Source organism: Pseudorasbora parva, chromosome 7 (genome assembly GCF_024679245.1).
Source record: "Pseudorasbora parva isolate DD20220531a chromosome 7, ASM2467924v1, whole genome shotgun sequence".
NCBI lineage: Eukaryota > Metazoa > Chordata > Actinopteri > Cypriniformes > Gobionidae > Pseudorasbora > Pseudorasbora parva.
Window position 1 is genome coordinate 25,186,331 of NC_090178.1, and position 23,614 is coordinate 25,209,944.

At 44.4% G+C, this 23,614-nt stretch overlaps 1 protein-coding gene and 1 long non-coding RNA gene across 5 annotated transcripts in view; both read right to left on the minus strand.

Moving 5' to 3' along the window:
• LOC137083079 (ictacalcin-like) overlaps window positions 1-23,614 on the minus strand; it is a 107,646-nt gene that overhangs the window by 29,756 nt on the left and 54,276 nt on the right. The gene's annotated exons all lie outside the window — the stretch shown is intronic.
• Window positions 1-23,614, minus strand: part of LOC137083747 (uncharacterized) — a 73,296-nt gene that overhangs the window by 900 nt on the left and 48,782 nt on the right. Inside the window, exon 4 of one of the 3 annotated variants that reach the window (XR_010906590.1) lies at window positions 17,604-18,447. The exons of the other annotated variants lie outside the window; for them this stretch is intronic. This is a non-coding gene — a long non-coding RNA (uncharacterized lncRNA). Of the gene's footprint in view, window positions 1-17,603; window positions 18,448-23,614 lie in introns of those variants that run through there. 3 annotated transcript variants of the gene reach the window in all.

Here is a 23,614-nt window from a genome sequence, read left to right on the forward strand (position 1 = left end):
GCTGCATTTTGGACTAGCTGGAGTTTTGTTTATTAAGCGAGCAGGGCAACCACCCAGTAGAGCATTACAATAATCTAGCCTTGAGCTCATGAACGCATGTACTAACTGTTCAGCATTTTGCATTGAAAGCATGTGCCGTAATTTTGATATATTTTTAAGATGATAGAATGCGGTTTTACAGATGCTAGAAACGTGGCTTTCAAATTAAAGATTGGTATCAAAGAGCACACCCAGGTTCCTCACTGATGACGAGGGCTTGACAGAGCAGTCATCAAGTGTTAGACAGTATTCTCGGTTACTACTTGTGGAGCTTTTCTGTCCAATAATTAAAAATTCAGTTTTATCTGAATTAAGTTGCAGGAAATTACTAATCATCCAATTTTTTTATATCAGCTATGCATTCCGTTAATCTTGTGAATTGGTAGGTTTCGTCAGGGTGTGAGGAAATATAGAGCTGAGTATTGTCAGCATAACAATGAAAACTAACGCCATGCTTCTTAATGATATCTCCCAGTGGTAGCATATACAGGGTGAAAAGTAACGGTCCTAACACTGAGCCTTGCGGTACCCCATACTGAACTTGTGATCGGTGTGACATCTCTTCATTTACTGCTACAAACTGATAACGGTCAGATAAGTACGATTAAAACCATGCCAAAGCAGTTTCACTAATGCCAACATAATTTTCGATTCTATTCAGAAGAATATTGTGATCGATAGTATCGAATGCAGCGCTAAGATCGAGTAACACTAATAGAGAGATACAACCACGATCAGATGATAAGAGTAAATCATTTGTAACTCTAATTAGAGCAGTCTCAGTACTATGATACGGTCTAAATCCTGACTGGAAATCCTCACATATACCATTTCTTTCTAAAAAGGAACATAATTGTGAAGACACAGCCTTTTCTAGTATTTTTGATAGAAACAGTAGATTCGAGATTGGCCTGTAATTGACTAAATCTTTAGGATCAAGTTGCGGTTTATAATAAGTGGTTTAATTATAGCCAACTTAAAAGTTTTCGGTACATATCCTAATGTCAAAGATGAATTAATGATATTAAGCAGAGGATCTATGACCTCTGGAAGTATCTCTTTTAATAGCCTAGTTGGTATAGGGTCAAGCATACATGTTGTTGATTTTGATGATTTAAGAAGTTTAGCCAATTCTTCTCCTCCTATAGTAGTGAATGAGTGTAATTTTTCCTCAGTGACACTACAATGCTCTGTCTGAAGTGATAATGTAGTAGACGGCTGCATGGTTATAATTTTATTCCTAATATTATCAATCTTACTAGTAAAGAAGTTCATTAAGTCATTACTGCTGTGTTATTTACAAACATCAAAGGTTGAAGCTTTACTTTTTGATAATTTAGCCACTGTATCGAATAAATACTTAGGGTTGTGTTTGTTTTCTTCTAAAAGAGTTGAGAAATAAGCAGATCTAGCAGTTTTTATGGCCTTTCTATATGCCATCATGCTCTCTTTCCACAAATAGCGAAAAACCTCCAGTTCCCTTTCGAAAGGGAACTCGAGCTGCGTCAGCTGACGCTATGGGGAACGCCTCCAGCGTGACCGGTGTCTGAGCTACTATCAAATCACAGCAATCCTATTGACCGGCGACAGCCTATGATGTCATCAAGGTGCGACCAGGAAGTATATAAGGGCGCCTTGCAAACATGACACCAGCATCTTCGTCTTCAGGGACTGTTTTTGTCTGAATGCTTCAAGTCAAAGGTAATCCAGATTCATTTATTTTCTGCCTGGGATTAAGAGCATGCACAGTCAAGCTCTTGTGGAGTCATTTGTTCGATTGTGTGTAATGTGGGCGAAGTTCTCAATCCGAGATCGCTCCGTTCTCGTCTAGCGCTCTTCCTGAGGGAAGAGCGTTTTTGCATCTGAGATTAGTGATGTGATCCCCGCTCACGCTGAGGCTGAGCGCGGATGCGCGTCACAGTCCCTCGGATGGGGTCACCGATCGCCGCGAGGGGACGTTTCCCTCCGCCGATCTAGCGACTGACGAGACTAATCACGAATGCTCGTAGGGATGGCTGGTGAGAAGGGAAATTAATTTCTCAGCCATCCTGACTGTGTATGCTGAGCCGATGGCTGTTATGAGCGCGCTGCATGCAGGCTGCGGCCGTCATGTGGGCGCATTAAAGGAGAGATCGCTCGTTTAAGCGGAACGATCGATTTCTCCCCGGCCATAAAACCGTCGGCTCAGTTGAGCTTTTCCATTCCTTCCTGATCTCCTGACTGAGATCGTGAGGTTATGGAAGAACCCATATTCAGTGTATTCACGGACATCAGCGGGTGTTAAATGCTGATGTTTGGAGGATGGGTGGATATGGGTATGTGTTCTAGCCCCGGATTGCTGTTAAGAATAATCTAAAAAGATCCGGGTAGGCGGGGGCACTAAGAGCTCCAACCCTGCCATCTGAGCTTCTTTCAACTATGTTTCAAGAAGTTTAAATGGCGGGGCATACACGGCAGCGGGTCAGCCTGGTGCTACTTTTACGCCGTGTCGGTGTTGCAAGTATACTGGGAAGACCTGCTGAGGGATCTCAATCAGGGAAAATACCCTGACCCACTGCGCAGCTGTGCGCCATATCAGCGATAGCAGGGCCTGAGGGCCAGTGTCACAGAAGCGCGGGTGGTGGTGTCCGAGGACCCGCACACCGCTGAGATCCGGGTCCCAGGCAGGCGGGAGGCGTCACGGTATACGGCCAGGGTAGGGTACATGAAGGTGCCCCAGGGCCACAGCTCGGGCTATGACCGTAGGGAATGCTGTCACTGACAGCCTAATGTGACCAGAGGGGGAGTGGTTCAGGCATTTCAGTTGAATTTGCTTGTCCTGACAGTTGTCACTGCCAGTAGGCATGCACTCCCCTCGGCATAGCAGCGTGGGTATATCGTTCCCCATAGCGTCAGCTGACGCAGCTCGAGTTCCCTTTCGAAAGGGAACGTCCCCGGTTACGACTGTAACCTTAGTTCCCTGAGAACAGGGAACGAGACACTGCGTCACTTTTGCCATGCCTCGGGGCCTGCCTGCGAACAGTCCCTACAGACGAAGAAGCTGGTGTCATGTTTGCAAGGCGCCCTCATATACTTCCTGGTCGCACCTTGATGACATCATAGGCTGTCGCCGGTCAATAGGATTGCTGTGATTTGATAGTAGCTCAGACACCGGTCACGCTGGAGGCGTTCCCCATAGCGTCAGCTGACGCAGCGTCTCGTTCCCTGTTCTCAGGGAACTAAGGTTACAGTCGTAACCGGGGACGTTTTGTTTTCTTCCAGCTGCGCTCCATTTTTCTGGCTGCTGTTTTAAGGGCCCGAGTATGCTCGTTGTACCACGGCGTTGGATTATTTGCTTTAATCTTCTTTAAGCGCCGGGGAGCAACTATGTCTAAAGTGCTAGTAAAGAGAGAGTCAAAAGTTTCTGTTGCAGCATCAAGTTCCTCTTGGCTATCTGTAATGCTGAGGAGATGGAACTGATGAGGAAGATTATGTACAAAGCAATCTTAAGTCGCAGCGGTTATCGTCCTGCCATATTTAAAGCGAGGGGATAGCTTTGCAGCCTTAGGTAAATTAAGTATACATGATATTAGGTAATGATCTGAGATGTCATCGCTCTGCTGCAGAATTTTAACAGTATCAACATTTATTCCATGTGACATTATTAGATCTAAAGTATGATTAAGGCCTTGAGTGGGTCCCGATACGTGTTGTCTAACTCCAATAGAGTTTAGAATGTCTCTAAATGCCAATCCCAATGTGTCTTTTTCATTGTCTACGTGGATATTAAAATCACCAACAATTAGTACTTTATCTACAGCTAATACTAACTCTGATACAAAACCAGCAAATTCTTTGATAAAGTCTGTATTGTGCCCTGGTGGCCTGTATACAGTAGCCAACACAAATGTCAAACGGGATTTATCATTTACGCTACACAGCATAAAGTACTAAAACTTCAAAGGAATTATATTTGAAACTATAGACTTCTGAGGAATACTGAAAATATTATTATAAATTACAGCAACACCTCCCCCTTTACCTTTCAGACGTGGCTGATGTTTGTAACAATAATCTCGGGGGGTGCACTCATTTAAAGTAATGTAATCGTCAGGTTTTAGCCAGGTTTCTGTCAAACACAGCACATCTAAGTTATGATCTATAATCACATCATTGACAATAAGCGTTTTTGGAAAAAAGGATCGAATATTCAGCAACCCAAGCTTTATCAATTGTTCATCCGTATTATATCTGTTGTTTATTTGTTGGACATCAATTAAATTTTTACTGTTGAATGGTTTTGATGTTTTTTTGTATTTACCAATTCGGGGAACAGACACAGTCTCTATGTGATAATATCTAGGTGAAAGAGTCTCTATGTGCTGGGATTTAGCTTGTGAGATTTTGGGGAACAACCCCCTTCCCTCAGTTAGAGCATTGAAGATGGGTCAAGGCTGGGTCTTCCAACATGACAATGACTCGAAGCACAAAGCCAGGATAACCAATGAGTGGCTTTGTAAGAAGCATATCAAGGTTCTGGTGTGGCCTAGCCAGTCTCCAGACCTAAACCCAATAGAGAGTCTTTGGAGGGAGCTCAAACTGTGTGTTTCTCAGCGACAGACCAGAAACCTGATCTAGCCAATCTTGGTAGCTTCACTGTTGACCAACTGCTCATATGAATACTCCAATGATTTGCATTCCCTTTTCCCCATAATTCTCATTGCCATCTTTAACAGATGGGCAAGTTTAGCTTTGGACTGAACTGTTTTATTGCCAAACCACACAGTATATCCATAGTGTATTACACTTTCAAATACAGCTTGGTAAAAAAAATACATTATTTTCTGTTCTACCCCAAACAATCTTAATCTATGTAAAAAAAAATGTAACCTCTGTTTCACACGACAGCATCCACTATCCACATGAAAACCCCAGTTAAGCAAGTTATTCATATAAACACCCAGATATTTGTAAGAACAAAACCTGTCTAATGGGTATGTTATGGATATTGGCGAGTGGTTCCCCACTGACCTCGAATCAAAAATAATTTCCTCAGTTTTTAAAAAAAAAATTTTTTTAACATTAATGACCAGATGATTCATGTCCCACCACTTCACAAAATATTTGACCTCTGAATGATACACAGAAAGATCAGTATTATTATACAAGAGGCTAAGCAAAGCTGTATCACCAGAGTATTTAATTATGAGATTATTGGAATCAGAACTTGTACATTTATTTGTATAGAGTGCGAAGAGAATCAGGGAACTAATGCAACCCTGTGACACACCTATACTTATTCTTCTAACATTTGATACAGTTTTATTGACCTTAACCTGCTGTGTTCGATTGGTTAAGAACGAATAATACCATTTAATTAAAAAGGGGTTCAAACCCCACTGGTAAAAAAAAAAAAAAATTAGACCATTGGGCATAATTGTGTTAAAAGCAGAGCTAAAATCAGCAAATAAAAACAGTGCATATGCTTTTACTTTCTCCAGATGTTTCAATATAGCATTAGTAATAGTGTTAATTGCATCCTCTGTACCACGGCCTTGTTTGTAGGCAAACTGAAATGGGTCTAAAACGGATTTAACCTCTATCTTTAACAAGGACACCATATAGCTCTCAAAGCACTTCATGACACATGATGTCAAGGCTATGGGCTTATAATCATTATTTTCCATTGGACTCGACTTTTTTGGTGTTGGAACAACAACAGATTTTTTCCAAATATCAGGGACCTCATGACAATCCACAGATCATTGGAAAATAGGCCACCATGTCTGGCTAAGCTCCTCCGCACATGATTTTAAAAGTATGGCTGAAAAGCCATCTGGTCCTGTTGACTTTCTTGTATTAATTTGACTAAAAAGTGTGCAAACCTTTAGAGGGTCGATTATCACACTGAAAGAATTATCTTCATTTACAACAGTACCTAAAATGTCACATTCTTGGGTATAATCATGTGTATCAAACCTAAGATAAAACTCATTTAACTCATTTGCCTTTTCTAAATCATTATTAGTAATGAGGTGCTTACGTCCAGTATTCATATTTGTCATTGCTTTAAATGTGTCCCATATTTTTTTTGATGGTATAGAATTAAAACTCTGCTCCAAAGTGTCCTTGTGTCTTTTCCTAGCGACTCAAGCATGCCAGTGAGTTCTTTCTGTACCACTCGCAGACTGACCCAGTCTTTCTCCTTAAAAGCTTGTTTCTTTCGATTAATGCATTTTTAAATTTATTTGGTAATTTATGGCTTGTTATTTGGAAAAACAATTACACGCTTCTTTTCCAAAACGTTATTGGCACAAAACTTAATATACTCAGTCAGTGTGTCAGTGTCCTCATCAATATCCCCATTCTTAAAAATGTCCCAGTCTGTACACGGGAAACACCCCTTAAGAGTCTCTATGCTATTCCCTGACCACACACATACAGTCTTTAACTCAGGTTAGCTGCTTTTAAAAACAGTTCTATAGGTTGGAATCAGATGAATCATGTTGTGATCAGAAGTAGATAGCAGTTTGAGCAAAAATCATGTTTGAGTACTTGATTTGTTCAAATTCACCCCAAATAATGTAATCTATGGTTTAGAGTTTAATCGAAAGCAAAGAAATTACGTTTAGAAGAGAAACACAATTTTGTTGCTTAGATCGCAAATAATAAGATCAAGTAAATTAGACGTTTACATGCACATTCTTAAGCCGATTATGCCCAATAAGCCGACAATGGACATGGTCATGTAAACACAACCCGTTTTCTTTAATCGGAGTAAGTTCATGAATGGCATAAGCATAAACCGGTCAGGACGGGTAGTTTTTTGCCTCTTACCCTGATTTCGCGCTGCAAGTAAATGCATTAACCTGCTTTCTGTTGGCTTATTGAAGTGCGCATGTGTGGTAGGTGACAACAACACAAAAACTTAGAGCAGAAATGAACGTATCCAGACAGAGCGAGCTAGCGTTTTGCATGAAATAAGGACATATATCACAAACGCAGACTCTCTTAAGACCCAGAAAATTGTAAAGATGTGTTCTCATCTCATGCAGCAGAAGTAGAAGAGGTTCAGTCAAAATGCTGCATCTGTAAGTGCATGAGGGATAATATGAGCCGTAAATCTCCCGCTGACACGGTGCACACTTTATTTAACATCACAACTGATGTAACATTTACTCCGAGGCAGATACAGACATTATGTTTGACGTCACTATAAGGAAATAACCCGGTTTATTAATAAAGTCATGTAAACGTGGCTTGTACTGGTTTGCATATAAACAGAGAAAACGTCTCGGTTACGTATGTAACCCTAGCTCCCTGAGGGAAAGAGACGCTGCGTCGAAACGCTGTGAGAACGCCTCTGCGTGATTGCGTCGTGAAGCGCGTGTAGAACCAGTCCATTCGGGAGATCGATCGTCATCGACGTGGTGACGTGGTGACGTGGTGACGTCATCGACCGGAAACTATAAAGCATCCGCGAACACAAACAGGAACTAGCTTCTGAAACAGCCTGAAGAAAGTAATCACGGGCATGCCAAGAGTATGGCCGGGCGCCACAGCGTCTCGTTCCCCTAGGGGAACTAGGGTTACATACGTAACCGAGACATTCCCTATCTGGGAACTCGAGCTGCGTCGAAACGCTGTGAGAACGCTTATACCCACATCGCCATAGGACCAAGTGCTTGTATGTGTGAAACCGTAGCGCACATGACTACGATAACACCTGCGCCCCAACTGTAGATGCAACATCCAAATCGTAAAACCTTACGAAAGTTAGCGGGGAAGACCAGCCTGCCGCGTTACATATATCTTGGAGGGAAGCCCCCGACAGAAGTGCTTCAGAAGCAGCCATACCCCTGGTAGAATGCGCCCGGACAGCCAGAGGAGACGGCTGTCCGAGCGCTTCATAAGCAAGTGAAATGGCCTCGACCAACCACTTGCTTATCCTCTGCTTAGACACGGGTGCCTCCTTCTTCGGGGCTCCGAAACAAACAAACAGTTGATCAGTTTTTCTCCACAGGGCAGCTCTGTGGACGTACGCGTCAAGCGCCCTAACTGGGCACAGCAGATTTAATTTTTCCTGGTCTGACGTCATGAAAGGAGGAGGACAGAAGGCTTGTAGAGTGATGGGACCCCTAGGGCTCGTACTCTGGACTCTGGACGGGGATGAAGGAATCTCCCGCCTGCTTGAGAGAGGAGATCCCTCCTGGGCAGAATCTCCATGGGAGAGCCTTCCAGGAGAGATATTAGGTCCGAGAACCAGATTCTGGTCGGCCAGTACGGAGCCACTAGAAGTACACAGACTCCGTCCCGGCGTACCCTCTCCAGAACTCCCGGAAGCAGAGCAATCGGGGGAAATGCGTACAGGGGCAGCCTCGGCCACTCCTGTACCATGGCGTCCAGCCCCAGAATGTATTACATTCTCCGGGCCTCGGCCCCTGTGGTACTCCAAAAGTGGTTCTCTTATTTTTCTCCTTTTTTGTTAATATATGAGGAATATTTAACAAAAGGGTGGAAAATTCTCTTGATATAGACAGACAAAAACACCAAATAGACAGACAGGTTCTCACAGATTGCTTACTGAAGGCACAGAAGCTAGTTCTGTCATGTCTGCGACCTGATCTGTCTCATGTTGTCATGTCTCGTTGTTTTGTGTTGACAGTTCACCATGTGCGCTGCCGTCAGTGTGGTGTTTTCCCCACCCCCTTGTTATTCCATCAGCACTATCACGCACCGCTCTCACCTGTGATCAATCTGACTTCCCCTATTTAATCCTCTCGTGTCTGCTGTCTTGTGCCAGATTGTCTGTTTGTTTACCTTGCGATTCGGCCAGCCTTTCTCCTGTCCTGTCTTGGAACTGCTCGTGTTGTGTCCCGTTTTGAGGCTCCAGTGCCTGTTTGAGTTGCTTTTAGTTTTCTCTCTCCTCTCCTGCCGCCCCAGACTGCTCGCGCGCTGTTCCTGCCCGCTTTGTCTGCCGCCCTCGGCTCTGGGCCGCCTCGCGTCAGGCTCGCGCTCCTCGCCCACCAGCTGTCTCTCTCGCTGCCGGACGCTTCGCCCCGCCCTCCCGGGCGCTCCGATCTACGCCGCGGGTTGCTTCTTCGGCCTTCCTGAAGACCGCACGGGACCGAGCTGCCAGCGCCCCCTGCTGTTCTCCTTGATAACTTTTGTTCTACTGATCTGCCCAGTTGTGTGCAAGTACTGTTGTTAATAAATTAAGTTTTGTGTCTGCAACTGAATCTCGTCCTGATTTGTGACAGGACAATCTGGCCACAATGGATTCAGCAGACACCGACCCGGTTCGCGCAGCGCTCATCCAGCAAGGTGTCCTGTTAGGCCAGCAAGTTACCCAGCTTACCACCACTTCACGGGAGGTAGAGGTTCTGACTGCTCAGGTGGCCGATCTCAGTGCACGTGTTCTAGAGCTCCAGCAGGGAGTCGCGGGGGCTCAACCGCCCAACCTCCCTGTGCAACCCGCTCCTCACCATGAGCCCGAACCCCATGCCAACAGCCCACCACCTTACGACGGGGATCCTAACTCTTGTCGGGCTTTTTTGTCCCAATGCTCCCTAGTGTTCGCACTGCAGCCCCGCCGCTACGCCACTGAAGACTCCCGGGTGGCGTATGTCTTAACTTTGCTCACCAGTAAGGCTCGTGAGTGGGGTACAGCCGTCTGGGATGCTCAAGCACCCTTTTGCCGTTGTTTTAAAGACTTCCGTGAAGAAATGATCAAATTGTTCGATCGATCAGCAAGGGGTGATGAGGCAGCTTCCAAGCTGGTCCGGCTCTCACAGGAGGGTCGTTCCGTCACTGACTACGCCATCCAGTTCCAAACCTTGGCGGCCTCCTGCGACTGGAATAAGGGTGCCCTGCGCGCCAGGTTTCTTGACGGACTGGATGACAGCATCCAGGACGAGATCGCCACCCACGAGCTGCCCAGTGACATGGACTCTATGGTCGACCTGGCCCTTCGTATTGAGTCTCGACTCCTTCGTCGCCGCCAACGTCGGTCTGGTAACCCATTCTGGAGGTTGGGGGAGGGCACCTTTTCTCAAGTCACCCCTGTCCAGTCTTCACCTCTCCCCGCAGACCCTGAACCCATGCAATTGGGCCGTCTCCGTCTAACACCTCAGGAGAAGCAGGATCGTCTGGCTAGAGGTTTATGCCTTTACTGTGGGAAGCCTGGGCATTTTGCTCTAAAGTGCCCTTTAAAAGCCAAAGCCCACCAGTGAATCGGGGACTCCTGGTGGGCGCATCTCCTTGTGTTAATACCCCTGGTTCTCGCACGCTGTTTCCCGTCTCCATCCAGCATGAAGGCTTCTCCAGCTCCTGCCAGGCCCTCGTGGACTCTGGGGCTGAGGGCAATTTCCTGGACAGCACGGTTGCTAAGCAGTGGGGCATTCCAGCTATCCCCCTCTCCTTGCCCATTCCGGTGTGGTCGTTGGCGGGCCAGCTTATCTCCACCATTACCCACATCACTCCTCGTGTAAGTCTTATTGTCTCAGGCAATCACCGTGAGGGTATTGAGCTGTACCTACTGAATTCACCGGGTGCTCCTATCATTCTGGGGCATCCGTGGCTGGTGCAGCACAACCCTCACGTGGATTGGTCTGGGAATTCTGTGTTAGCCTGGAGTCAGTTTTGTCTAGCGTCTTGTCTGGGTCCTGCTTCTTGTCCTGGTTCTGTGTGTCCTGTTTCTCAGGTGGAGGCAGCAGATCTGACCGGAGTCCCGGCGGGGTACCGTGATCTTCATCGGGTCTTCAGCAGGTCCCGAGCCATGTCCCTACCGCCCCACCGGCCGTATGATTGTGCTATTGATCTCCTACCAGGCACTTCTCCGCCCAAGGGTCGGTTATATTCCCTTTCTGGTCCTGAACGAGAGGCCATGGACAGGTATATTCAAGAATCTCTTAGTGCCGGCCTCATCCGCCCCTCTTCCTCGCCCGCCGGGGCAGGGTTCTTCTTCGTTGAGAAGAAAGATGGTTCTTTGCGGCCCTGCATTGACTACCGAGGGTTAAACGACATTACTGTCAAGAACAGGTACCCCCTACCGCTCATGTCGTCTGCTTTTGAGTTATTGCAGGGAGCTCGGGTCTTCACCAAGTTAGACCTCCGCAACGCATACCATCTGGTACGGATTCGTGAGGGGGATGAGTGGAAGACAGCGTTTAATACCCCTACGGGACACTTTGAATATTTAGTCCTACCTTTTGGTCTGACTAATGCTCCAGCTGTCTTCCAGGCCTTGGTCAATGATGTGCTGAGGGACATGGTAAATAAGTTTGTCTTTGTGTATCTGGATGACATCCTCATCTTTTCCCCTTCTCTACAGGTACACACTCAGCACGTTCGCAAGGTCCTTCAACGGCTGTTAGAGAACCAGCTCTTTGTAAAGGCGGAGAAGTGCGAGTTCCACTCAGAGTCAGTTACATTCCTGGGGTATGTCATCTCAGCGGACGGGATCAGGGCTGATCCCGCCAAGGTAAGGGCCGTAGCCGAGTGGCCAGTCCCCAACACCCGCAAGGCGCTGCAGCTGTTCCTGGGGTTCGCCAATTTTTATAGGCGCTTCATCAGGAACTTCAGTCAGGTAGCTGCACCCTTAACGGCTCTCACCTCCACCAAGGTACCGTTCAGATGGAATAGTCAGGCTCAGGAGTCCTTTGATGTCCTTAAGTCCCGTTTCATCTCTGCTCCTGTTCTCTCTATTCCAGATCCTGATCGACAATTCATTGTCGAGGTGGATGCCTCCGATGTTGGGGTAGGCGCGGTCCTGTCTCAGCGGTGCCCCAAGGATGGGAAGGTGCATCCCTGTGCCTTCTTCTCCCATCGGCTGAGCCCGGCTGAATGTAACTATGACATTGGAAACAGGGAACTGTTGGCAGTCAGGTTGGCCTTGGGTGAGTGGCGTCACTGGCTGGAGGGGTCGGCGCAGCCCTTCCTGGTCTGGACGGACCACAAGAACCTTGAGTACGTCCGTTCGGCCAGGAGGGTGAGTTCACGACAGGCTCGATGGGCACTCTTCTTTGGCCGTTTCAACTTTACCCTCTCGTACCGGCCGGGCTCCAAGAATGTCAAGCCTGATGCCCTCTCTCGTCTGTTTGAGGTTCCTGGGGAGGGGGCGCCGGCCGAGGCCATCCTTTCCAAGGGGGTGGTGGTCGGGTCTCTCTGCTGGGACATCGAGAGGCGAGTGGGGGAGGCCGGTAGAGGGGTAGAAGTGCCGGAGGAGTGTCCGGAGGGTCGGCTTTTTGTGCCGGTTGCGTTGCGCCCTGAAGTCCTCCGGTGGGGCCACGAATCCAGGTTAGTCTGTCACCCAGGAATTCGGAGATCACTGGCTGCCATCCGCCAGCGGTTTTGGTGGCCGTCCATGGCCCCGGATGTCAGGCAGTTTGTGTTGGCTTGCTCGACTTGTGCTCAGAACAAGAATTCTAACCGCCCGTCCGTTGGTCTGCTCCAACCCTTGCCCATTCCCTCTCGTCCCTGGTCACACCTGGCCCTTGACTTCGTCACTGGGCTGCCACCCTCGAGAGGCAACACCGTCATCTTGACGGTAGTGGATCGTTTTTCCAAAGCGGCCCACTTCATCCCCATGCCCAAACTCCCCTCTGCCAAGGAAACTGCTCAGACTGTGATAGACCACGTGTTCCGGATTCATGGCCTTCCGGTTGATGTGGTTTCTGATAGGGGGCCACAGTTTGTTTCTCGGTTTTGGAAGGAATTCTGTCGACAGATCGGGGCCTCTACGAGTCTGTCCTCAGGCTTTCATCCTGTGTTGCAGTGTGAGCGAGCTAATCAGGATCTCGAGAGAGCTCTCCGCTGCCTGACCTCCCAGAATCCTAGTTCCTGGAGCCAACAGTTGTCGTGGGTGCAATATGCCCACAACTCCCTGCCTGTAGCGTCGACAGGTATGTCCCCATTTCTGTGTTCTATTGGTTACCAACCTCCTTTGTTTCCCTCACAGGAACCCGATGCTGCGGTCCCGTCCGCCTTGGCCTTCATCCAGCGTTGCCGCCGCACATGGAAGAGGGCTGAGGGGGTCCTGGCCCGGACTTCCAGACGGACCAAGGCAGCAGCCGATCGTCATCGGATTCCCTCACCTCGTTATGTGTGTGGTCAAAGAGTATGGCTATCTACCAAGGACCTGCCTCTCAGGGTTGCCTCTCGTAAATTGGCTCCCAGGTTCATTGGGCCATACCGCATCACCAAGGTTCTGAATCCGGTGGCGATTAGGCTCAAGCTTCCTCCTTCTCTTGGTCGGGTTCACCCTGTTTTCCATGTATCCAGGGTCAAGCCTGTGTTTAGGTCCCATCTTAATCCTGTTATTTCTTCCCCTGCCCCCCCTCCCCCTCGCTTAGTGGATGGCGCTCCTGTTTACACTGTCAGGAGACTGTTGGATGTCAGACGCCGGGGCAGGGGCTTCCAGTATCTTGTGGACTGGGAGGGCTACGGTCCGGAGGAGAGGAGCTGGGTTCCGGCTCGGGACATCTTGGACCAGACGTTGGTCAGGGACTTCCATCGGCGACGAGGTGAGCCCCTCCCTGGGGCGCCTAGGGGCGCTCCTGGGGGGGGGGGGATACTGTCATGTCTGCGACCTGATCTGTCTCATGTTGTCATGTCTCGTTGTTTTGTGTTGACAGTTCACCATGTGCGCTGCCGTCAGTGTGGTGTTTTCCCCACCCCCTTGTTATTCCATCAGCACTATCACGCACCGCTCTCACCTGTGATCAATCTGACTTCCCCTATTTAATCCTCTCGTGTCTGCTGTCTTGTGCCAGATTGTCTGTGTTTGTTTACCTTGCGATTCGGCCAGCCTTTCTCCTGTCCTGTCTTGGAACTGCTCGTGTTGTGTCCCGTTTTGAGGCTCCAGTGCCTGTTTGAGTTGCTTTTAGTTTTCTCTCTCCTCTCCTGCCGCCCCAGACTGCTCGCACGCTGTTCCTGCCCGCTTTGTCTGCCGCCCTCGGCTCTGGGCCGCCTCGCGTCAGGCTCGCGCTCCTCGCCCACCAGCTGTCTCTCTCGCTGCCGGACGCTTCGCCCCGCCCTCCCGGGCGCTCCGATCTACGCCGCGGGTTGCTTCTTCGGCCTTCCTGAAGACCGCACGGGACCGAGCTGCCAGCGCCCCCTGCTGTTCTCCTTGATAACTTTTGTTTTACTGATCTGCCCAGTTGTGTGCAAGTACTGTTGTTAATAAATTAAGTTTTGTGTCTGCAACTGAATCTCGTCCTGATTCGTGACAAGTTCCTGTTTGTGTTCGCGGACGCTTTATAGTTTCCGGTCGATGACGTCACCACGCCGATGACGATCGATCTCCCGAATGGACTGGTTCTACACACGCTTCACGACGCAATCCCGCAGAGGCGTTCTCACAACGTTTCGACGCAGCTGCAGTTCCAAGATAGGGAACTGGTTATTTCAATAAGCTGATTTTTGTGAGTAATCAGCTTACTGGTGTGCATGTAAACAATGTAGAATGTGTGTTTTCCTTTTTTTTCAGTGAAAGTTTTTTTTCTTCTTTAATGTGTTAGCATTACAACAGTATTCTAGTTCTGACAGATGAGCAAAAACTAAAATCTACAAATATTTGAGCACATATAGTAGATTTATTTGAGTCAAAGAAGATGGTGAAAACAAATTAATGTCAAGCAGGGTTTTGAAAGAAATGATTCTGCAAATGTTAAACATCTTAGGAAAAATCATTTTAAAATGTTGGTTTGTCAAAAGAGAAAGTTTAGACACATATTTAAAAACTTTTCATGAATGAAAGTTCTGTGTTCGTCACACACGCTTTATGAACTTACTCTGTTTCGAACGTTTTGTTGGATGACTGAATGGAGTAATCACCTGTAAAAGCCAATCTTACAAATTACTCTTGAAGGATTTGAATCTGTACTCAGTCTCATGCACCATAAACAGTGCTTCTCTTGTATGGTGTACCCTATTTTCTTAGTGATTTGTGCTCTCGAAACAACATGGTTTTTCGCGTGCATATGATACGCACTTTATGGCGTGCATATGACACACTCTTGGGTAGGATTAGGGTGGTGGGGTGGGGGGTTCGTACGAATAATATGCCATAAAGTGTTTATCAAATGCACGTGAAAAACCGCGTACCATATGCACGCCAAAACTCATTTTGGCGTATACATTCCACGAGATTGCACACTCGTACTGTTTATACGCATTTTCGTGAGATCGGGCTCAAAAAACCTAACTTACAAAACCAGATTTACAAACTTTCACATTTACTTTCTGTAATAACGTTCGTAGATGGGAAGGATGGAGGCGGGAACCGGCGAACATTCAACAACTTTTATTAAATAAACAAAACGAAAGTAAACCGCAAAACACACACATAACAAACCATAAACAAAACTCAACGTTAAGTCCAGGCCTGGTCCACTCTCATCCTTAAATGGTGTCGCTCGTCCTTAAATGCCTCCGAGCTCCCTCATGAGAGGACTCGAGACCGGTGTGGCTCGCAGGTGACCCTCCTTCACAATCACGTCCCTGGCCTCACTTGCTCCTTCCATGTCTCTCGCTTGTTCACCTCGCCACACTCTCTTAGTAAATTTTGTGTATTTATTATAAATGGTACTTTTCAATATGCAGTACCCTCTTATCTTAGTAATTTGTTCTTCTTTTGAATCGTACATAAGTGTTTTGGATGTTTGAACGCTATCCATAGCCTTTACAAATGTGTGGAAGTATGCATCATAGCGGTATGTGACAGCCCCTGAAAAAATAAATAAGTAAATAAATAAATATAAAAATGCACACAAAGATGTTTAGCTCATCTACTAATACTACTACACGCACATACAAAGAAAAAGATCTAACTGTATATGATATTGTGTCCCTTTGATAGAACATCCCATTATCTGTTTATTTGGGGTCAAAGAAGATTGTAATATTTGAAGCATCCTAAACTCATCTCTTGATTTTGTGCTGGGTGTTAGTAAAAAACAAACACAAAAACTTTAAAGCAACATGGAAACAGAATATGCAATATTGTATATTTAAATGTTGAAGCATACTTACGTTCTAGAAGTCAGTTGAAAATGACTTCCAGAATATTTTGTGAGGTTATTAAACATAATTTAGGAAAAGCGAGCCCATCAAATTTTTCAATCTACAGGCTACAATCCGAGTATATAAGCATCTGTTTACCTCTCTTCAGTCTCAGCTGTTCCAAAATCCCACCACCTCCCCAAACTTCTCCTTTATCTTAGGTACCATGCCCTACATAATCATAGCCTACATTTAGTCACAGTGAGGGGTATATCAGATCTCGAGCTAAAGCTACTTCATCGAGCCTCTCATCAGTAGACAGCAAAGCCAAATAAGTTTAACCTAATAACTTAAGAATTATGGGCAAACAATCTTGTTAACTTTTAGTATACTATGTATAAATGTTTAAAATTGTGTATGTCTTATTCAGAAGTTAAAAGTGAATTTGTTCGCAACACACACACACACACACACACACACACACACACACACACACACACACACACACACACACACACACACACACACCATTTCACGAGTTCACACTTACAAATAATTCAGATAGAATAAATAGTATGCGTATTTGGCGTGCTGTCCGAGGAGAGGGCTCCGAGCTCGGTATTTGGCCCGAACCCAGAGTACTCCCCCCGTATCTCTGGTTAGGAAAGTTAACCAGGTGCGTGTGAGGTAGAAGGGGTGGTGGAGGGATGCTGCAAACTTTGTCAAGGAACATTGGTGAGTTGACTGGCTATTTATGTGATCCTCTACTTGAGCTGATTGGTAGACATGATGATTACTGATTGTTGACAGCTGGTTGGAATGACATCATGATTAGGTAGATCATTTGCACGTGCTTCTCCCGAACTTAGTTTTTTAAGAAACATCATTTCTTTAAAAAATAACAACATAAGTTATTCTCTAACAAAAATAAAGACAAATGTATGTGCACTAAATCTATAGACTGTTTTGTGACCCAGAGAATCACTAGAAAGGTTTTGATAAAATGTCTTTAAACTTCTTTAAAAATCTAGACAAAGCAATTTTCGTAAAACCATTAACACATTTAGGATGCTCTCTTTCCCCACCAGGTCAACTTGCAAAAACCTTCATTGTGAGTTAAATAATTTTTTTGACTTTTAACATAGATCCTATCATTCTATCTGGAAACACAGATTTGGACGTTCTAGAACGTTTTTAAAATTGTTGAGAAGAAAAAATGGGGTAAAATGGGGAAAAAAATGTCGGTAATGAGGATTCTTTGGCTTGATGAATATTTTGGTATTTTTGTCTTAAAGGGTTAGTTCACCCCAAAATGAAAACTATTTCATTAAATACTCCCCCTCATGTTGCTGGACAACCGTAACGCCTTCGTTCATCTTCGGAACACAAATGAAGATATTTTTGTTGAAAGCTGATGGCTGAGAAAGGTTTCAAAAAGGCCTCCATTAGCATTTAGTACATTTCCACTGACCCACTCACAAGACCCATAAAAGGCCCTAAAGACTACGCTACAAAGTCCATCTCACTACAGTGGCTGTACAATCATTTTACCAAGCGACGAGAATAGTTTTTGTGTGCAAAAAAATAACGACTTTATCCACTTGAAGTATTACTGGACAGCATCAGAGGTAGTTAGGAACATCTTTACTGGGTATCAACGTGCTTAACATCACACTACATCCGGTACACGCACACAGCGTATTACATCATCACATATTACGTATCACAACATCCCCCCTGTTTAACATAAGTGTGTAACATTTCAGGTAACCAAGACAATTCGATCAATTTTTAATAGGGTGCACACTATGACAATAATGAACAATAATAACCTGTTTAGTTAAGTGTGCAGAAATAAGCATTCAGTCTCTATTTGGTACTATTGTATTGCTTGACATTCCATTCAGCTTCACACATAGTCCTTGTATTGCACTGGCTTGATTATGATCCGTCCAGATCTTGTGCATTTTGGTCTTGTTGTCTCAGTGCCTGTGTTGTCAGTTTTTGTTTCAAGAGGTTGTGTGACTTTGTTTTCAGCTGGATTCTTGTGGTTTTGTTCAACCACATCTTTTTTTGGGTGTTTCAGCGAATTGTACCTTCTTCTGGATTTTCTGTGTGTGTAGAATACATTTTACGGAGATGGCTCCTGGTACGTATGATTGTGTTTCCATTTGGTGTTTGGATAAGGTAACTTCTTGGCTCCTTGCAGCTCTCCACAATAGTCCCTGGGCGCCATGTTTTCCTCTCCTTGTCCAGTACTCTTACACACTGTCCACGAAACAATGGAGGTAAGTCTCTACCACTGCATTGATCATGATGTGTTTTCATCCGTGTCGTCATTTTTTCCAGGTGCTGTCTGTGTTCCAGTTTTCCCCGGATCTGCATGACTCGGTAGCAGTGTGGTGATAGGTCTACCAAAGAGTAGTTCTGCAGGGGATTGTAAATCACTGTCAATGGGTGTCGCCCGCACTTGCATCAGAGCCACTTGTCCCATACAGAAATGTAATACATGTACATATATGTCCCTATATCCGAGTAGTGATGTCATATGTTTCATATAAGGCAATACATTATTAGCGCATATATACATTCTCACAGTATATGAAGATATAGGTTTATACCATGTATGAAATACCCATAAAATAATTATTATATATACATATATTAAAATTATTTATATGATGATTTTTTATATGGTACTGTATGTTAATGCCATATATGTAAATAATATATGTTGAATTTATATATGTAAGTTTATTTAAACATAATATATGCAAACATTCAGTATGCTTGTATAGGATTTTATATGGATTTATATAGTGGTGTTTGAATCCTGGCATTTCATAATTTGGTTTTGGTTCAGGCTTTGGACATTAAAAGCTCCATGTGTGTTTTTCTCCCCATTGTAAGTGTACAGTTTGAGCATTCGCTTGGTCTCGTGTGAGCATCTAGTTTTGCTTGGGCAGTATACACTCTTTTGTCCATGTGTTTAGGGTTGTTTGTTTAGCATGCGGCTTGTGCTCATCATTAGCCTTGGCGTGTACTTTCATGTTTTGTTCTGTGTAGCATGTTACGGTTACCCTGGTACATGGGTGAAATTTTTCATCCTGTCCTCTAGAGGGCAACAAATGGAGGAAGTGGTTTTAAGGTTACGAGTAGCAGGAGAGGCATGGCAATGGAGAATGGGTGAAAATGCCTGGAATCACATTGTGTTTGAGAGCTAAGTGAATTGTACATTCTAATGCTTTACAATCTTGTTCAAATGCACATTTTTATGTGCCCATATTTACAATGTTGTCTTGGATTTCCATCCATGTGCTAATTGTTACTATGTTATCTCATTCAGTGGTTAAATAGATACAATTTATTTTTACTCCCTCATTGAGAATCTTACAGTTAGTTTGAACACAAACTATTGGCAAAAGTGAATTCCTGTTTTTTTTTTTTGAGGATTTCTTATTGTATAAAAAACTAAGGCGAGCCAGTTACAAGCATGAAGGGGTTTGTTTGTTTCGATTGTTTATTTTTGAAGTCTAATAAAAAGCCCATTAACCTCTGCACCCTTGAGTCCTTCATCTCTTGCCTCACCTGACAATAAGTAACATTATAAATATTTTATATTTTAAATGTCATTTGTTTTATACATAGTATAGATTTTAAGACTCTACGACATTTGACAGTGATAATGATTTGTCACATGTATAATTTAAACATATATAATATGTGGACTAAAGATATATGTCAATATATGGAATTTCTGATGCTGTGCATATATGTGCATTTATGTTTTTACTCTATATGAGCATATTAGGATATTTCATATATGAGACCTATATGTCAAAATATGTATTATACATACATTAACATATATAATATATGGGATTCATTTATATGTCAATATATGGAATTGTTCCAATTTCTAATATGTTTCGTATATGTTTTTACTTTATATATCACATATATCGCATATATTGATATTTCATATATAGACATATATTACATTTCTATATGGGCATGCCTTGGTTTCTCCTGGGCTTTTGGAAGTTACTGTTAAGACATCCCATTATTTTCTCGAAAAAACAACGGAATTGACTAGATATATTTATACACATTATAAAGGAGGTCTTTAATTTTCCAAAAATGTCAATAACTCATTTTCGACCAAAGACGAAGTTACGGCCTTTTGCCTTTGTACGGCAGTATACACCTCAGGCTGCTTCAAGGCGGCTAAGAACTGCTGGGCAAGGTCCTCGACCATGCCATCAAGGGTCTGGTCTGGAGTAAATGGGGGAGTCGAGGAAACAGATTCGCTCAGAGTCCCGCAAGTGCCAAACTCAGCCAAAGGTGGCACCAAAGTGAAAATCACCTGACCTAGGGGCTGCACCGTGAACCTTGTCGCTCTGTAGCAAAGTCAATGGCGGTGCACACTTTCTGCATGGGTCAGCACCACCCTCGTGCATGTCTCTTTTTTTTTGTATAATGCTGGAGGGCTATGGCATGCAAAGTAGACGCGGCCTGGCCCGCAGCTGCGTAGGCCTCTGTCACTAAAGTGGACAGGAACCCACAGGCTGTGGACAGGCATCCTTAGCCATGCTTCCATCAAGGAAAGTGAAGGCTGAGGTCGCACGAGAACAATTACAGACAGCAAAAGGTGCCCATCAGGAACTGGTCACTTCCTCCAGCATCTCCAGGAAGAAAGTCTTCCTTAACTCTTTCAAAAGAGAAAAAACTGCAGGGCCGAAGCGCCAAGGGAAAACACAAACACTCTGTGACTGATCTGTGCAGGGATCTGCGGCAGGAATGTGGAACGCACTGGAACGTGCTGAAACATAGACACAGCTGACGAGTCACTTGCCTAATTGTAGAGAGAAGCTCAGAAGGCAAGTGATACACTCGACTCCGAAGCAGAAATGCAATGCAGTTTATACCCAGAGTTGCATTATGCAAATACCACAGACCCATAGCATTTTCATGCCATTGGATCGTTTTGATTGAGACTGAAGGCATCTGGCTTCTAGCGAAACCCCCATTTGTCAGTACTGATGTAACTCAGAGTGTACTGCCTGAAAGAGAACTATGGTTACTGTGGTAAAAGCACTGCAAATGTTTTGTTTACCATACCACAGTAAAACTACAGTTACGCTGGGAGAAGCATATGCCTGTGCTTTTACTACACGCCGTGGTAGAGCGATAGTTACTATGGTAAAAACGTGCTGAACATGTGGACTTTTAACATGATCCTTTTTACACCACAGGTGAATTTTTAAATATTACAATGAAAACGAACTATGCTGCCATTCGTTTTAATGATTTGAACATCAAAGGGCTTGAAAAATCTGACAAAATGCATCCCGTATCATAACGCATTTGATTCATAAATAAGGGATGCTCGATTACTTTACAGGATGGATGGAACCCCTACCTGTACGTGTCTCAAAGTCATCTAACAAGTCATGTAATACTCATGTGTTTTTTAAAATTTGTATTAACTTATATTAAGCCTGCAGCCCTCCTCAGAAACTGAAGCCTCTGCGCTTCGATCACCCTTGATCACAGTATAGGTCATAACTCCCACCCCTCCGGGTTTTCTAATGGAAGCGAGACAAACTAAACAACCAAGTTACACTTCAAATAAGTTTTTCCCAAAGTTGGTTTCTGTCATTCAAAGCAGTTTTTTCATGATGAATTCATTTTAATTGTTTGTTTTGATGCTCCTAAAAATCACTAAGGCACTAACATACTGTGTTTGTGAACTTAAGCACAATGAGACCTGAAAGATTACTTGGTTTAATACTCTTGGGATGCTCTGTTTGACAGATTTCTGTGCACGTGTTTTGGAATTGTGCTTGCAGAAAACCATATATCAGAAATTTAGACTGACATGGCTTTAAAACGCATGCAAATAATAAACTTGCATAATGATGAAGAAGTGCAATTTCACATGAGCATGAAGGCGATTGAGATGATCATCAAAACATAGAGATCACCATAGATGTTTGTTGCTTTTGGCAGAGTATCCAAGGCACGAGTTCTAAACGAGCTTTTCTGGAAAAGTAGGGTGGGGAGCAGCAGCTCATTTGCATTTAAAGATGTACATTTCATTCCAATGATCTGTGTTGTATTTTGAGCTGAAACTTCAAACTTAAGCACAATAAGACATTTGAAAGATTACTTAATTGAATACTCATAATGCTCTGGATGCTCTGCCTGACAGTCAGCTTTCTGTGCATGTGTTTCAGATATGTGCGCGCAAAAAAAAAAATATCAGACATTTAGACTGATATGGCTTTAAAGCGCATGCAGATAATAATGCAGATAATGTCCATCCACATACTGATGGATAGGCTAAGAGGTATCAAACTTTCTGAGAGCTGTCTGGCTTGGTTCAAGAGTTACTGCTCTGGTCTTTCACAATTAATAAGGATGGAGGAGTTTTGGTCAGATCCCCTGCCCCTATTTAAAGGGGTTCCACAAAGAAGTACACTGGGCCCTATACTTTTTTAATATTTATGTTGCTAGAGGTCATTCTCATATACACGTATATGCAGATAACACCGTAATTGATATATTCAGTTCTTCATTGACCACTGCACTGGCTTTATTGCAGGCCTTAGTTTGTTTTCGCTTAGTTTTAACTGCAAATAAAACAAAATTGAAGAAATCTTCAACATAGGGCTAAGCGATATGGCCCAAAAAAGTTATCACGATAAAATTTTCCATATCAGTCGATATCAATAAATATGTACCAAAAAATATTTTACATTTATCGTGTAATATTATTTTCCATATCAGTCGATATCAATAAATATGTACCAAAAAATATTTTACATTTATCGTGTAATATTATTACACGATAAATGTAAAATCTTTATTTCTTTAAAGATTACAGGCATATTTTTGCTCCTGAGTGAAATATGTAGAAAACAGACAGTTAACTGTGGTTCCCTTTCAGTCGGTCACTACGATGTACGTCGGATGACCGATGAATTGGGATCACTTCTGGGAGCCCCTATCAGCTCGGAGATATAGAAAACGGGCCAATGAACATTGGCGTGCATGCTTTGCATATCAAATATAAAGCGGAAGCGATCGCCACGCACTGTTGTCATTCACTTCGGAGCCGAACAGCGTTGATGAAGCATCTGACTGCCTTCCTAAACAGCGAAGAGAGAGAGAGAGAGAAAGCGTGTGCCGGGGGAAAATCGCTCTTGTTTTGGCCAGACGGCACAAGACAGCGCGACAGCGATCTCACTGCTGCTGAGAGAGCTGCTGTTTTAACAGCAAAACTGAGAAAATGAGCAAATTGCACTACACATACACACACACACACACACACAGTTGGTTCGTGGGCGTGTTCCTTTTCTGGTGACAGCAGAAACAGGCTGCACTACAAACCTGTCATTCTGCCGCAGTCAATCCCTGGGTGCTTCAGCGCGAAAAGAGCAGATTTCCTCACAAAAAGAGCTACACGGGTGACATGCCATCTTTTTCAAGATGTCTTTCCACCCGTGCGTTTCTGGATGCGGTCATACCCTGTCGCCCGCTGATGGTCACAAGCGCTGTATCAGGTGCCTGGGCTTAGAGCACGCTGAGG